Raw genomic sequence first — 16060 nt, forward strand, 5'->3', positions numbered from 1 at the left:
CATACATTGCACCAGCTTTTTTGCTCTCACTCTAATCAGAGCCAGTCATATGGAGAGAACAGTGGATCGGATGTGGAGGAACCTGCCTCATGATGCAAATGACTGGTACATAGAATTACAGGAGTTCAGTCGAACTGGGCACCTCACCCAACTCTGGGCTGTTTTTCCTCCTGCTGATGCAGCAGAGGATAGCACTACCTTTGCCACAGTAATTGCAAGGGATGCTGAGGTGCGTGACTTTCACCTCACAACTCTGGAGATAAACAAAATGTTCTCACAGAGATCCTACAGCCTGGCCAGGCATCAACCAAATCTCTTTTGTCCCATAATGAAGCCCTCACTGACACAGTGCGGGCACCGGGGCTAAGCAGTGATCGGAACACAGTTAGCTGACAAGTTGGTCATTGCTATAGACCTGCTCCAGGCAGCTAGTACCAGTCTTAGCAGTGGAGACACACTGTTATTCTGGCTACTTCCTTGTGCTTAATAAGGATGCAGGCCTCTGCCCTAGCTGGATCTTGGCCTTCTTAATGCCTTCCTGGCAAATAAAGAATCAAGATGCTCACCCTGTCCAAAGTTCTGTCTGACCCATATCCTAGAGACTGGATGGAGGCCTGAGCCTGTGAGATGTTTATTTTCATATCCCCTTCCTGCAGGCCCACAAGGGCTACCTGCAGTTCCGGTGGTCCACAAGCACTTTTTTTGCTATACTCCCTTTCAGCCTCAATAATGCCTTTCAAGTGTTTTTCTCTACGGTAATGGCAGTAATCACTGCCTGTCTGTGGAGATCAGGGGTACAAGTATTTCCCTACTTCGACGACTGGCTGTCGAAGGTGTGCTTGCCACAGACTGGCGTGGACCACCTTGAAACAACAGTGGACCTCTCGATATCATTGCAGTTTTCAGTCAACCGCCCAAAATCATACCTGACACCTTTGCAGAGACTATCCTTCATCAATAGCCTGATGGGGGTGAGGGATGTGTCCCTCCTGGGCTGTGGAGATCATGTGAGAGAGGTTGAGTTCAGAGTTCTCTGGTCCTCGGTAGAGGCCCACCTCCACATCAGTTTGCAGTAGTTGCAAGTGATTCATGTCCTGTTTAAGGTCTTCCTGCCAGCCATCAAAGGGAGGCTGTTTCAAGTTCTCACAGACTGGGCTGGAATGTGGTACTGCAATAAGCAGGGTGGGGTTCAGAGTCCTGTGCCAGTAGGCAATTTGCCTCTGGAACTTTCTAGATTATTGGGAATTTCCCTGGCAGTGCTCCATGCCACGGTGGTCAAACTCAGTTGGCTATGCTTAGCAGGTAAAAAAATGTCTTGAGGTGGCACAGGGTATGTATCGTCCAACAGTGAGGAGATTCCTGACTTGAAATGTTTGCCACTGCCAAGAAAACGCAATGTCAGCACTTTTGTGCCCTGGAGATCTGAAAGAAACGCACGTTAGTGATAGATTCATTACCTTAGAATTACCCCCAGGCGTCAGACTGGATCCGGAAACATTTCGTCATTAGTACCCCTGCGCGTCGGTAGGCGTTACCGTGCGGCTCTGAGTAAGTCACTGGCGTCGTAGTCGCTGAGAGAACGTTACTGGAGCTACTTAGACGTGTCCATTCGCGCTGACGTCCGTTCTTTTTTTTTCGCGCCAACAAGTGCAGATCCGGAGAGAGCGGTACCACCAATCACTGTTTAACTAAGTTATTTTTGGGACTTTTTGCTCTGTTTTTTTCGAGTCTTCGACTCCTGGTGTATAGGGATGCCCGGTTTTAAGTCTTGTGCAGTTTGTCCCCGCATGATGTCAGTGATGGACCAGCACCATGAGTGTCTCCACTGCCTGCGGCGCGACTAGGACTCCGAGTCGTGCCCCGAATGCCGGGCCATGGCTCCGAAAACTTTGCGGGAGCGGTCCTGAAAGTTGCTGGAGGCCTGGGAGTCGGCTCCGCGCCGTTCAAGGAACCGGTCCAGTGGGAGGTCAAGGGACCAGTCACGGAGCTGCCATCACCATCGGTTGACAAAGTTTTCGCACTGTGAGTCCGGTAAGGCGAAGAACAAGAAGTTAAAGAAGCATAGTCGCTCTTCCCCTTCCTCTAGCCTGTCAAGTGATACGGCTGAGGGTGCGGGTGGTACCACCCCCGCGGCTCCGGTGGAGGCTAGGCAGTTGCTGATGACCTACCCGCCCTTTCCAGGTCCATCGGCGACTCCGACCCAGTTGCTGGAATTCCTGTCAGCCATGGCACGAATCTTTGGTCCATCGGGCCCCGCGGGTCCGACTTGGGGACCTCGCTCTTCTGCGTCATCAGCTCCGGCCCGATGTCCTTGACGACTCCGGTCTCAACGCCGAGATCCCCCCCATGGATCCATGCATGGATCCCAGCTAATGTCGGTTGGCCTCGTACGACCTCCACCGACATTAACGGCGCCGCCCCTGGCGTCAGCAGGCTACCTGGCCGACGCTGTCCCTGGCCACCACCTCGACGTGGAGATGGTGCTGGACCGGTGTCGAGCTACGCTGATTCAGATGCCGTTAGGGAACTTCTATCCCTTTCTCCATCCTCCTCCATCTTTTACGCCTGCGCGGCAAGTTGGGGAGGACAGGTAGGAGTTTGAGGACCCTCTCGCAGCCCAGTGCGAATTAGACCCGGACTGGGAAGAGAATTTGGAGGATGAAGGTGACTTTGATTTTACTCCAGAACCTGGCACGCGGTCTCCTTCTACTGTGGCTACGGAGGAAGGTGGTACATATTCTGTGGTGTTGCGTAGAGCAGCTGAGGCTCTCCACCTCGACCTACAGTGGCTGTCGGGACTAGCCTCCTGGCAGAAGTGCTCCGGCCACCGTCTTCCTCTATTGAGTCGCTGCTGCCCTTTAATGAGGCACTTTCGGACGTTCTTTTGGGCACCTGGTCCAGGCCCAACACGGGCTCCTGCGAATAAGAATGTGGCCGACCCCATTGCCCGGCCCCTTGCGCCCCCATTTTCCTCTCCCAACACCCAACCCCTTAGAGCTTGGTTGTCCAAGCCTCTGTGTCCCCAAGCGCATTCCCTTCCGCACCTCTGGACAGGGAATCCAAGAAACTAGAACAGTTTGGGAAGAAAATGTTTACTTCTGCCAGTTCAGGGCTGCGGTCTGTGAACACTGCATGCCTCTTGTGACAATATTCCCATTCTGTGTGGGACATGGTTGTACAGGTGCTGCCTCAGTGTCCGGAGGAGGCCCGGACGGTGCTCTCTCAAGCTAGTGCTGAGGGGAGAGACAGCCAAGTTCACAATTCGTTGTGGCCTTGACACCGCCGACTCGCTGGGCAGGGCGATTTCCACGATAGTGGTGCTACGCTGCCACGCCTGGCTGAGGACAACTAGCTTTTCCGGGGATGTCCAGAACACTCTGATGGGCATGCCTTTTGATGGCACTCTCCTTTTTGGCGACAAGGCAGACAGTGCGTTAGAGAGTTTTAAGGACTCACGGGCTATGGCCAAGTCCTTAGGCCTTTCGGCCACGCGCACTCCTTCCGCTTCTGCTCTTCTCTCCTTTTGTGGCCAAGGAAGGGGCGCCCTAACACGTTAGTTTCAGAGCCACAGGCCTGCACCGCAACAGTCTCAGCACAGCAGTGGACTTGGGAACCGCTGAGGTGGGTCACGGGGCCAGCGGTCGGGTCAGTCCTCCACCTCTCCTGCCGCCACTGCATCCAAACCTTCCTAGTCCGGTGTTTCAGGCCCATCAAACGCCAGTAGGCGGCAGGATTTGCCATCACCTCCCCCACTGGCGCGCCATCACCTTGGACAGGTGGGTTTTGCAGATAGTCTGAAGGGGCTATTCCCTCCCCTTCGAGACTACCCCTCCAGCCATGCCACCTAAGTACCATCGCATGTCACGGGATCACTTGGTACTTCTCCAACAGGAAGTTATGGCCCTCTTGGCCAAGGGGGCCATTGAGCGCGTTCCGACGCCAGAAGTAGGTTGCAGTTGTTAACCCTTTCCATGCTCATGACGAGCTCAGCTCGTCATGATGCACGGTTGAGCTGTGCTGATGACGAGCTGAGCTCGTCATGAATAGTGGAGTTCTCCATAACTCAGCACAGGAGAGGAAAATGCACAGCAGCGATGTGGTTAATCTCACTGCTTCGTGGTTCCAAAGAAGGACAAGGGCTTGCGTCCTATCTTAGACCTTTGGAACGTCAAGTGCTTCCACCGGAAGGAGAAGTTCAAGATGCTCACACTTGCTCAGGTCTTGTCTACCCTAGACCCGCAAGACTGGATGGTAGCATTGGACTTGCAGGACGCTTATTTTCATATCCCCGTCCTGATGGCCCATCAGTGTTACCTGCAGTTCACGGTAGGCCACAAGCACTTTCAGTTCACCATGCTCCCTTTCGGCCTTACCAGCGCCCCTCGGGTGTTCACAAAAGTGATGGCGGTGGTCGCAGCTCATATGCAAAGATCAGGGGGTTTCAGTCTTCCCCTATCTCGACGACTGGCTGTTGAAGGCGGACTCGCCCCAGGCAGTCGTCTCCCTCCTTCAGACTATGGCCAATCTCCTGCATTTGCTGGGGTTCTCCATCAACGTGCCGAAGTCGCACCTGGTTCGCGGTTCTGGACATGGCACAGTTCATGTTTATCCTCCCGAATAGCGAGTCCGGGACATTCGGGCTATGATTTAGATCTTTTGGCCCTTGTCCTGGATTTTGGTCAAGATGTCCTTGAGGCTGCTGGACCTCATAGCCTCCTGCATCCTGCTGACCAATCATGCCAGAAGTGGGGACAGAATCAAGGGGACCTGTCCGAGCACATCCAGATCTCGGAGGGCACTGCACAGCAGTTGCAGTGGTGGCTCACAAACCAACATTGGGTCAGCGGCAGATCACTCTCTCTTCCCAACCGGAGCACACAGTGGTGATGGATGCCTCCCTCCTGGGATGGGGCGGCCACATTGGAAAGGCGGAGATCAGATGCCTCTGGTCTCCGGCAGAGTCCTGGCTCCATATCGACTTTCTGGAGCTCCGGGCGATCCTACTTGCACTGAAGGCATTCCTTCCCTCTGTCAAGGGGAGAGTAGTGCAGGTGTTTACAGACACCACCACCGCCATGTGGTACTGCAACAAGCAAGGCGGGGTGGGGTCATGGACTTTGTCAGAAGGCTCTGCATCATGGCTTGAACGTCAAGGCATTTCCTTGACGGTTCAACACTTGGCAGGTTCCTTGAACGCCAGGGCAGACTAACTCAGCCGCAGGTGCATGATGGATCACGAATGGCGTCTTCTATCGGAGGTGGCGTAAGGTCTCTTTCGACAGTGGGGAGAGCCTTGGTTAGATCTATTCGCCACCAAAGAGAACGCGCAATGTCATCTCTTCTGCTGTTGGAATTTCCAAGGCGGCACTCGCTCGGCGATGCTTTTCGTCACGAGTGGAGCTGCGGTCTATTTTTTACGCCTTTCCGCCTATACCACTTCCACCCAAAGTGCTAAGGAAGATCAGGCTTGACCGAGCCCAAGTTATTCTTGTGACCCCGGACTGGGCTCGAAGAGTTTGGTATCCCGAGCTACTCGGTATGAGCATGGATCCCCCGATCCGACTGCCTTTTCGGGTGTACTTCTGTCCAACAGCAGGGGACAGTCCTCCACCCGAACCTGTCCAGCCTCCACCTACATGCCTTAAGATTGAGCAGCGACAGCTGATTCCATTTGTCTTGCCTCCTGAAGTCTGTGATGTGATTCTGGCATCCAGGCGTCCCTCCACTAGATCGGTATACGCCTGCAGGTGGAACAAATTTGTGGCATGGTGCACAGCAAAGGCTGTGGATCCCCTTTCTGTCCCTCTTTCAGAGGTCCTTTTGTTCCTTTCTTCTCTTGCCCGGCAGGGCTCTGCTCTGGGCACTATTAGGGCTACCTTTCTGCAATTTCAGCTTTTCTCAGGCTCCCTGATCAGCCCTCTCTTTTCAAGTTCCCTGCTAATAGATTTCTCAAAGGCATTATTCACCTTTTCCCTCCTATTCCGTTTGTGATGCCGCAGTGGGGCTTGAATCTGGTTCTTACTTATCTGATGTGCGCTCCTTTTGAGCCCCTTCACAACTGTCCTCTTCGTTTATTTACTTTGAAGACTGCTTTCCTGGTTGCCATCACCTCTGCTAGGCATGTGAGTTAGCTCCAAGCTCTTTCCTGTAAGCCTCCTTTTCTGTCTGTTCATCTGGACAAGGTTGTGCTTCACACTCGTCCTTCTTTGTTGCCAAAGGTTGTTACTGCCTTCCACATTGGGCAAACTATCACCTTGCCCACTTTCTTTCCGCCTCCTTACCCTTCCAGAGAGGAAGCATGGCTCCACCGTCTGGACCCAAAACGTGCGCTCTTGTTTTAACTGAATCGCACACAACAGTTCCGTTCTGGACATGAGCCACGGAGGTCGTTTCCCGCAACATAGGAATTACCGGTAGCAGACACTCGCATGTCTTCTCGTGTTGTCCCCATATGTCGTGGATTTACGTTAACTGGGACATGCACTCTGTCACGCCAACCTTAATCACTTAATTACCCCAATCTTACCCTTATATGTATCTGTGGCCCTTTGAATTGTCTAAACCACTTCGACCAGAGCATGCGATAGAACCTTCACTGCTCTATTACCCTTCAGTTTCTTGCTGCCGGGTTGGAATTATCACCGGCATCTCGATCACACCGCCTTGATTCCAGTATCTCAGCCCTGAAGGAGTCATGGGAGTACTCTCCTAGACGAAACACGTGTTGGCTAGTTGTTTTAATGCTGATTATTGTCTACGTGAAATAAATGAAAAAAGATAAAGAAAAACTCTTCTGCGAACTTTTTTGAATACTGAACTTTCTTATGGACTTTTGTACACAGTTATATGTGTGCCCAGGACTAAAGAGTACAATTTTGGTGTAGGTGATCCTACACTCACACAGGGGTTACAGGGGTCTACCCTACCTGGTTAGCACCATACTTATTTGAACTTTTTTCACACATACGCAGATATAGCAGAGCGCCACTATTCCTACTATCTACTGAAAACCCTCCCCTTTGAGTAGTTCCGGGTGGATGACCAGCTCTTTGTTGGCTACGTGGGTGCCAAGAAAGGCCAGGCTGTACACAAGAGAACTATCTCCCGCTGGGTCGTCTTGTTTATCTGATAGAGACATCTCGCCGCAGATTCCTTAACTTAGAAATATCCCCAGGCATCAGACTGGATCAGGAAAATTTTGTGCAGCAGCACCTGTGCGCGCCGAGCTGCGGCGCCATATGGCTCTGCCCCGATGTCTTCCATGGACGTGACATCAGCGGAGCCATATATGCCCCGTCCAAGCGCGCCAACATCAGTTTTCTTCTTTTCCGCGTCACAACACAGATCCTGGAAACCAGCAGTTCCTGGCGTAATTTTGGGCCTTTTCGGCACCGTTGGTGTCATACCGGAACAGTGTGCAATGCCCTCTGGGTTCAAAGCCTGTGAGGCTTGTGCGCGTCAGATGTCTGGCACTGACCTGCACCTTATTTGCATGTGGTCCCTTGGTGTGCACTACGACTCCAAACAATGCGCATGAAGCTGTTGGCCGCACAGCTGTCTGAGCCAGCCTCTTCTCGTCGCCCGTTCCCGAGGCCCCTCCCACGGCCGGCGCCCTTAAAAAGGTAAGCAGAGCCACAAGCTTCCACTGAGGTCCACCTCTCTTAGGCATGCCGCTGGCGCCCACTCCTCTCGTAAGGGGTTAGCTAAGGGCGCCCGGAGGTCACCTCCTCCATATCCTCCTTTTCCAGGAGTTGGAGCGACGCACGCCCAAATGGAGGCCTACTCCAGGGCTCTTCAGGCCTACTTCGACTCCCCCTCTCTCCCTGGCGCGCCTTTAGGCCACACAGAGACGGAGGGTACTCTAGCCGGGCCCTCGTTGGTGGAGTCTTCCCCGACCAGGGCTGTGTGCACCGACTAAGACGCCGAGGCGACGACGTTGGGCCGTGGCCCAGACTGTCTTGGTCGCTCTAGGACACACCGCCAGTCAACGCACAGTCCTGTGCGGCTTCCTGCGCGGACGGTGAAAGTGACGCCGGGCTCCATGCTGGACCCAAAGCCGGGCTCGACGTCCAAACCCACCCCCGGCCTAAGCCTGATCCCACGTCTGGGGCAACGCTTGATTCGACGCCAGTCGACGTTGCGACCTTAGTGAAGGCAGTCGACTCTGACATGGCGCCCACTGACGCCGCTGTCGACGCATCCATCGCTGTCGGTGTCCATATGTTCCTTGACACCGGCGTCCATGCCTGGGGTTGATCTCCCTCCGGATTCCTTGCTTCTGACTCCTCAGCGGTGTCAGGCGACACCGGTATCCGCTGCAGGCCTCAAGGAAGCTGCTGCTTCCCCTGGCCAGGGGCCACTAGTGCAGGTCCCTAGTGTTGCATGGCCTTCATTTCGTTCCCCGACCCCGCTCTTTATGGCAACTGGGAGGATTAGCCTTCAACCGTCTCCTACGGACGGCCTCTTGTCCCCTCCTAGGACGATTACTGAGTTGGGGGCCGCCTATGCACGGACTATCCACAGCGCAGCTGCTATTCCCTGCTTTCAGCCTCCTGTCATACCCCTCTTTTCCGATTCCTTAATGGATCTGCTTCATCTCGTGCCCATTACCATGGAGCCCATGCTACCCCTTGGGGTTGCTTTATTAGAGGTCCTCTGTGGCACATGGGCACGGGCCTCTTCCGGAGCCCCGGTTGATCGGACCATTGCCGGTCGGCACCGTCCTGCCCCGGGGGATTCCCTTTGCCTGTCCTTCCACTTTACTTCACTGGGCTTGGTAATTCAGGCGGCTTTTGGGTTGCAACACTCCTCCAATTTGCCTTTGTTTCCTCCCACCCGGCAATCCTGGTGACTGGATGCATGTGGAAGACCGCTTTTTGCTTCTAGCGCGGCCATCCGCGCTTTAAATACTACATGCGTGTTGGCACATGCGTCCTCCTCACTCTGGGACTCCGTGGCTAACCTTCTTCCTTCCCTTCTGCAGGAATTGCACCCGGAGTTACTCCGTATTGTCCTTTACGGCAAGGAGATGGCTCATTTTCCAATACGCTCCTCCCTGGATACCACAGACTCTGTGGGCCGTGCTCTAGCACGGTCGGTGGCATTGGGCCGCCATGCCTGGATGTGTTAGTCACTTCCCGGAAAATATTAGGGACAGCCTCCAAGACATGCCATTTAACGGAATAGACCTTTTTGGGTCCCACGCAGACTCTGCGATCTCCAGGCTTCTGTCAGGGCTGCCGTAATTCTGCAGTGCCACTGACTGACTTTTCTTTCTGGTTGCGGGGCTTCCTCTACGGCCCAGTTTTTATCAGAGGCAGGTTGGTGTCTCTGTATTGTCTGTAGAGCCGGGTTGTTTTTGTTTTCAGTCCTCTCACTGTCTGTTTTGCCAAGAGGACCCCCCCTTCTTGCCAGGGGTTGACCCTTGCCCTATGTGGGGCATTGGCTGGTGGCAGGTGTCTACATTTGCTTTCGTACGCTCTTGTGGAGTTTTCATTGTGGGTATCCCTATGGGACTCATGTACTCTCTTTTACTGCATTCCGCAGGGTCGCATCACTCTATTGTATGTAGTGCTTCGACTCCTGGTCTAGGCCTATGCTGTGTACTATCTACCTCGCATGGCCTGGCATCCTGCTTTTGGTCACATGGTCAGTCTTTTTTCGTCAGCCCCTTCTGGGTTGTTCTGGCCAGTAAGGTGTTGCCGTGAACCTCTCTGTTGTACGTGGTTATGGCCTTTCGGGTTATTCCCCAGGAGTTTTCTCCACATCCCCGCTGCTTCTGCACAGGGATTTCTACGTTTTGCTTGCATTCTTAATGTGGCGAACTCGTGGAGCCAGTTCTCCTTGGACTCCGCTCTTCCTATCGTCTAAGACCCATTAGTTGGTCCTGACCACGCCATTGTTAGGCTTGAATTTTCTACTAATTGTCCTGCAAGGGGACTGTTCTTTATTCCAGAGGCAGATGCTGCTTATAGTCTGGACTAGTTCCACTTTCCATATAACTGCGGGTACTTTTGAGCATATCCTAGTCCCTGGGTTTGGCCGGGTTTCAGCATCCTTTTGAGGCAGTTTCTGCGCCATGCTCTTCCTAATGGCTTTTGCGGGCTTCCAGCCTTGGTATTGGCCCAGTCTTCTTACCTCACCAGATCTTCTCAGGTGTTTGTGGCCCGTTGCCCTCTTTCTATTGTGCGCATCTCAGATGTTCCTGCTGTCTTGCTTCCTGTTTCTCCTCTGTTATGGTACTACAGGCACCCTCTGGCCGCATATGAGCGTCCTGGTTGTGCATAGGCATCCTTTCAATGTTCTCACACATGTCTGGCTGGCAAGGGTCTCAGCAGTACTCTTCCTCTCTGGTACATGCGAGGGCGGTACGCGTTCTCTCCACCATATCACTTACCAGTCTTTTGGGTCCATAGGTTCAGTCCTACTTCTTGCGAGGTGCTGAACTCCCCTTTTCACTCCAGTTTCTTTACTGGATGTGTTTTTGTTCCATATCGGCCCTTGCTGGGCAGGGGTCAGTATCCTGCTGCCTTCGTAGTTTTACAGGAGCAGGTTCAACAGTGTTGTACGCTGTTCGAGTTGTTTAGCTGGGGCTAGCTCTGGCTTCTTGCCGACACCTTGGATCCTGCGGATCCTTCATGCCCCTTTGCTCGTCTTCTTTTGAAGTTCGGCATTTTTCGCTCAGGCACAAGGGTTCTGGCTTGGCCTTCTCACATCCCCTCTACATATGGGGGTTTTCGTGTTATTCTGGATGGGCTGTGGTTCCCTAGCCTCCCCCTGATTCCGCTCTCTTCAGAGCATAGGGGACTGGTGGTTTACTGCGCTGTCATTTCTGTTCTCACTGTGTTTCGCCCTTTGGTTGACGACACTTTTTTTGGTCATGTTATTGACGGCTAGGTCCTCTCTGGACCTTAGTGGGCTTCAGTCGCAGTCCCGCCTCCTCTAGGAGTATGGCTTTGGTATCTATTCTAAGTTAAGGAATCTGCGGCTAGACGTCTCTATCAGATGAACAAGTTACCTTCGGTAACGATGTATCTGGTAGAGACGTAGTCTAGCTGCAGATTCCTTAACGCCCGTCCTCCGACAACCTATTCAGGTTGGGCTTCTTGCCTTCGCCTCCCTTTGGGTGGCTTTATTCCTCTTCAGGGTGACGTCTTCTCTTCACTACGACTCACGAGGCTACATTCTGTTTCGTGGCTCTGCTCTACCTATTCTTGTGATTCGACGTTATGCTCATATGCTATGTGTCCTTTACAACGCTTACCCTGGGTTGTCTGATATGGGTCTAATTCTTAAAAAAAAACACCCCATCCTTCCCTTTTTCTTCAACCGCTTGAAGTCTCTTACCTCCCCTGCTTTCTAGTCTCTGACAACACTGCATTCGGTAGGTCCCTTATTCAGATCTGACGTCTGCTTTTGGGTGACGCCTTATTCTAGTTTGTCCTTACTCCTGGGTTCTGGACTGGTTGTCCTTCACTGTCCTATATTGTGGTTGCAGCCTTTCTGCCGGCTGCTGTGATGGTTCACCAAGGAGCTATGGCTCAATGGTAAGTCTTGTGCGAATGTTGGCTCAGGCTCATACAGGCCAAGGGTTCGAATCCCACCTATGCTCTGCATCTTCTGCCTCTTTGGGAGGTTTTAGACTTAACAATTGCGGGGGTCCCTCCCAGAGTGGTGCTATGTTCTTTCCCCTCCCTCAGTTTACAATATACAGTGCCTGGCACTGTCTTTCTATGGTGATGTTTTTCACCATATCTTGTTTTTTCTTTTTCTGCATACTGTTCCCATATTTTCACAGATTGTGGTGGTGGCTTTGCGTTCTGATGCGGAAAAGTCTTCTGACAAAAACTTATGTTGGCGCGGCAGGGCATATGTTGGTCCACTGACGTCACGTCCATGGACGACGTTAGGGCGGAGCCATACGGTGCCTCCCCCCGGCGCGCAGAGGTGCTCCTGCACAAAATTTTCTGGATCCAGTCTGACGCCTGTTGATATTCTAAGTTAAGGATTCTGCGATTAGACTGTCTCTAAAGTTCAAAAAGTACTTTATTCGGTTAAAAAGCAAATAACCATAAAAGCAACAGATAAAAAAGAAATACATTTACAGTGTTGAATTGTACAGTTTGTTAAAAGGAGAAGCTATCACAGTTCATGTAATCTCATGATATATCCAATATTAAAATTCATTTGAACAAATTGATTTCCGATATTTAAAAACTTGTTTAAAAAACTCAGCTAATGAAGCAACAGTAAAAACATTGTCCATTTTTTGCAGTTCTAAAAACGCTGGGCGACATCTATACAAGTTCATTTCTTTTAGGATAGGGATAATAAGTTTCCTACGTGCAAGGTATAAAATTTACACACAAAAAAACATGTATATTGGATTGTGCAGATAATTCATTGCAAGGGCATACAGGCAGTTCATTAGACCAAGAATTCATTTCAGGGAAAGTAAATAGTCTAAAAACAATATTAAATCTAAAACGTGTTGAGAGGAATCTATCAAAGTTAGGCATATGCAGGGTTAGGTATGGCTGTAATTTGTCTCCAGTTAGAATTAACTGATGTGAAGAGACAGTCTTTTTCTTATTTTCATCAAGTAGTCTTTTTTCACTCCGATGCTCCATACATAATTTTTTCAGTGTTTTTCTGGAAATATGTACCATAGTAGATGGATCTTCATAGTATTGTGGGCAATCAATTTCCATCAGAAATGTTCTGATGTAGTTTAGCCATTCAAGTCCATTTACTTTTCCCAGTTTCAGCATATCCTGTAATATGGCGCGATTTGATACACATTCATTTACAGTCCAGGCCCTGTGCCACAAAAGAATGGGCTGTATTCTAATAGTGTCTGTAATATACGGCACCCCCAGCTCAGCATGACAAATAAACGTCGCTGTACTTTCTGGTATTGAGAGGATGTGCCGTAGAAATTTATTTTCAACCATGTGAAGTGATTTTATATTAGAATAGCCCCAGAGCCCTGCTCCGTACAATGCCACCGATACACACGTTGCGTTATAAATAGTTAAAATTTCCCTGATCGTTTTTTTCCCTAATTTTCTTATGAAACTTTTTAGTGCCATTATTGTCTTAGAGAATAGGAGCATTCTTACCTTCACCGCAAGTGCCTGTCTCGTGAAACAAGATTCCAAGATACGGGAAGGTGGGTGTTTTTTCTAAAGGGGCGTTGTTTATATACATCGTTTTCATTTGCTTTCTGACGCGTGTGCCACAATTCATCGCAACGGTCTTACTACAAATTATTTTTAAGTCCAAGCTAAGCATAAACTGGTTAAAAGATGTTAACAGTTTTTGGAGGGCCATGGGGGTACGAGCCATTAAGACTGCGTCATCTGCATACAACAGTGCAGGGATAAATCTTTTTCCAATCTTAGGCATATCCCCACACTCTTGCAGCAGACAACTTTCGAGGCCATTTATATAAATAAGGAATAGAAAGGGGGCCAGGACGCACCCCTGGCGTACACCGCGCCCTATCCCAAAGGGCCTACTGCATCCCCCCCCCTTTTCCATAACGTACAATGGCAGTGGCTCCTGAATATAGCTCCCTTAAAAATTGAATTATAGGTTTTTCTACGCCCAGCCTAGACATCAGATCCCATAATTTAGAGTGAGACACACAATCGAAAGCCGATGTAAGATCAACAAATGTGAAATACAAGCGCTCCCTTTTTATCGTAATGTATTTCTGTTGGAAATTGTAGGTCGCTTATTACCCCAAACTCCTCTGCCCAGTTCTGTAATTTGGCTAAAATAACTCTACCAAGGATCTTTATTGATGAGTCAAGAAGGGATATTGGCCTATAGCAGGCACAGTTTTGTCTATCTCCCTTCTTGTAGATAGGTACGATGATTGATGTGAACCAAGATGGACTCAGTCCCTTTGCTAGCGCTGCATTAAAAAGTTGTACAAGCATCGGGCCCCAGACTTCGCTGTTCGCCTTATAGACATCTGCCGGGATCCCATCTGGACCAGCCGCCTTACTGCTTTTTGTGGCTTCCAAACTTGTTAAAACCTCGGGTAAAGTTGCAACCAATTTATGGACCTCGTCTCCTGACACAACTAGTGAGTTTAACCCAGTATCTTGTACCTCATCTATAGACATATAAAGAGTGGAAAAATGTGCAACCCAGTTCTCCTCGTTAATCGCAATTTCCATGCGAGCTTTGGTGTTTTCATAGGGCAATGGTGCATTTACCACCCTCCAGAAGGCTGATGTATCTTTAGTTTGTGAGGCTGAACATAATTCTTCCCAAGCCACCCTTTTAATCGCATTCTTCCTGTCTTTTAGTGCCTGGTTATAACTTTTTCTTAGGTTTTTTTATCTGAGCAGTATCTCGGGGCACCTTATGTATTGCATGTTTGAGTTCTGTTAGGGCCTTAGTACAGGCCCTGTCAAACTATCTTATGCTATTCTTGGGCCCCTTCTTTGACGCTAATTTCAAGTTCTCTTTGATAGTGGATGCAATAATAGTAAAAAACTCTATTATGCTTTCACTATCAGAGTCTTCGCCCAGGCAAATTTTGAAACTGTCGGCACAAGTATTTACTAACTTTTTTTTAAATTCTTCTGGTACCACCTTGCTCCACTTGAGGGTATACCCATTTTGCCTCCCCAGTGCCACATCTGGGGCGACCTGCGCTGGAGTATGATCATTCTCTACCAGATACATTGTTACCGAAGGTAAGTAATTTATTAATCAAAGCCTGTTATTCTCTGGCTAAAAAGGAACCTCCGGTGGGCTTGAGCGCCCATTCAACCAGGGCAACAGCAGCTACTACGGCATTGGGGTGTGGTGTCTCCCTGCAAGACATCTGTCCGGCAGCCACGTGGGCCTCGCTGCACACTTTTACTAAGCATTATTGCCTTGACAGTCCAGTGCGGAAAGACTGCTTCTTTGGCCGTTCTGTTCTCCGTGACTTTCTGGTGTGATTTTGGTTCGCAGACCCACCACCAGGGTTGGTATTGCTGGGTTATATATTCTAAGGCAAGGAATCGATCACTAACGTCTCTTTCAGATGCACAAGTTACTTACTTGTGTAACGATATATCTGTAAGAAACATTAGTAGTGATAGATTCCTTACCGCCCCACCCATCCTCCCCGTTCTGATTTGATTTCTAGGGTTAAGGTCATCCCTTTTAGGGCCCTTGTTTCAACATGACGGAAATACAAACACTGGCCTCCGAAGTAAATCTACCTACTCAACACTGACCCAGAACATCCCATGCCATATATTAGCCTTTGAACAGGCAGTCCTTAAAGAAATTGAGGAGATTGACTCCAGCAATACCAAGGATTTTCAAAACCTGACGACAGGACAGAGAATAGCACTCCAGGAACTTAAGACCAATACTGATTTGGTGATCAAGCCGGCTGATAATGGTGGTGTTTCCTGATAGCGTCATACCATATACTCTTAAGTGCATTATGTACCTCGCGGTTAAATGCTAACTCTGGTTTGACATTATCAAAACATGTCGAGTAAGGTGTCATACGAATTGGAATACTACCCCCTCGCCAATTCTGGTGACGGGGCTGGCATTCCACCCTTCTAGAGGGACACGACATGTACAGAACGGGACTTCCGGTTAAAGTTAAACAGAGCCTCAGCATCACAAAATGGATGCTGCCACCACAGACACAAGTCTGACCTCCTGCTACTGGGAGTCCTTCCAGCGAGGGAGGCTTTGACAAAGGGTTTCCTGCCTTGGGAGGTGCTAGCACTGCCCCAGACAGGAGTTTGTGTATCTGGTTAGGTAGGGCTGAATAGAATAGGACATGCTCGGGGCACACAAGGTGTCCCAGTGCAAAGGCCAGTTCAAACCGGTGCTGGGGCAATCCAGCCCCAGCTCTGGCGCGAAACTGGACAAAGGAAAGGGGGTGTAAGCACCCCCCTTCCTGGTCCCACTCATAGGAGGGACCTAGTAGGTAGTCCAGCCCCTAGAATTGGTTTAAAAGTAGGAGCTGAGTCCCAAGACTGCAGATTACCCTGAAATTCGACTCAAGAAGAAGAAACTCTGGACCTTC

General features: G+C 50.3%; 1 protein-coding gene across 2 annotated transcripts in view; it reads left to right on the top strand.

Annotated features, from left to right (window-relative positions):
- TTK (TTK protein kinase) overlaps window positions 1-16060 on the top strand; it is an 848854-nt gene that overhangs the window by 806904 nt on the left and 25890 nt on the right. The gene's annotated exons all lie outside the window — the stretch shown is intronic.

The sequence above is a fragment of the Lissotriton vulgaris genome, chromosome 6 (genome assembly GCF_964263255.1).
Source record: "Lissotriton vulgaris chromosome 6, aLisVul1.2, whole genome shotgun sequence".
NCBI classification, from domain to species: Eukaryota; Metazoa; Chordata; class Amphibia; order Caudata; family Salamandridae; genus Lissotriton; species Lissotriton vulgaris.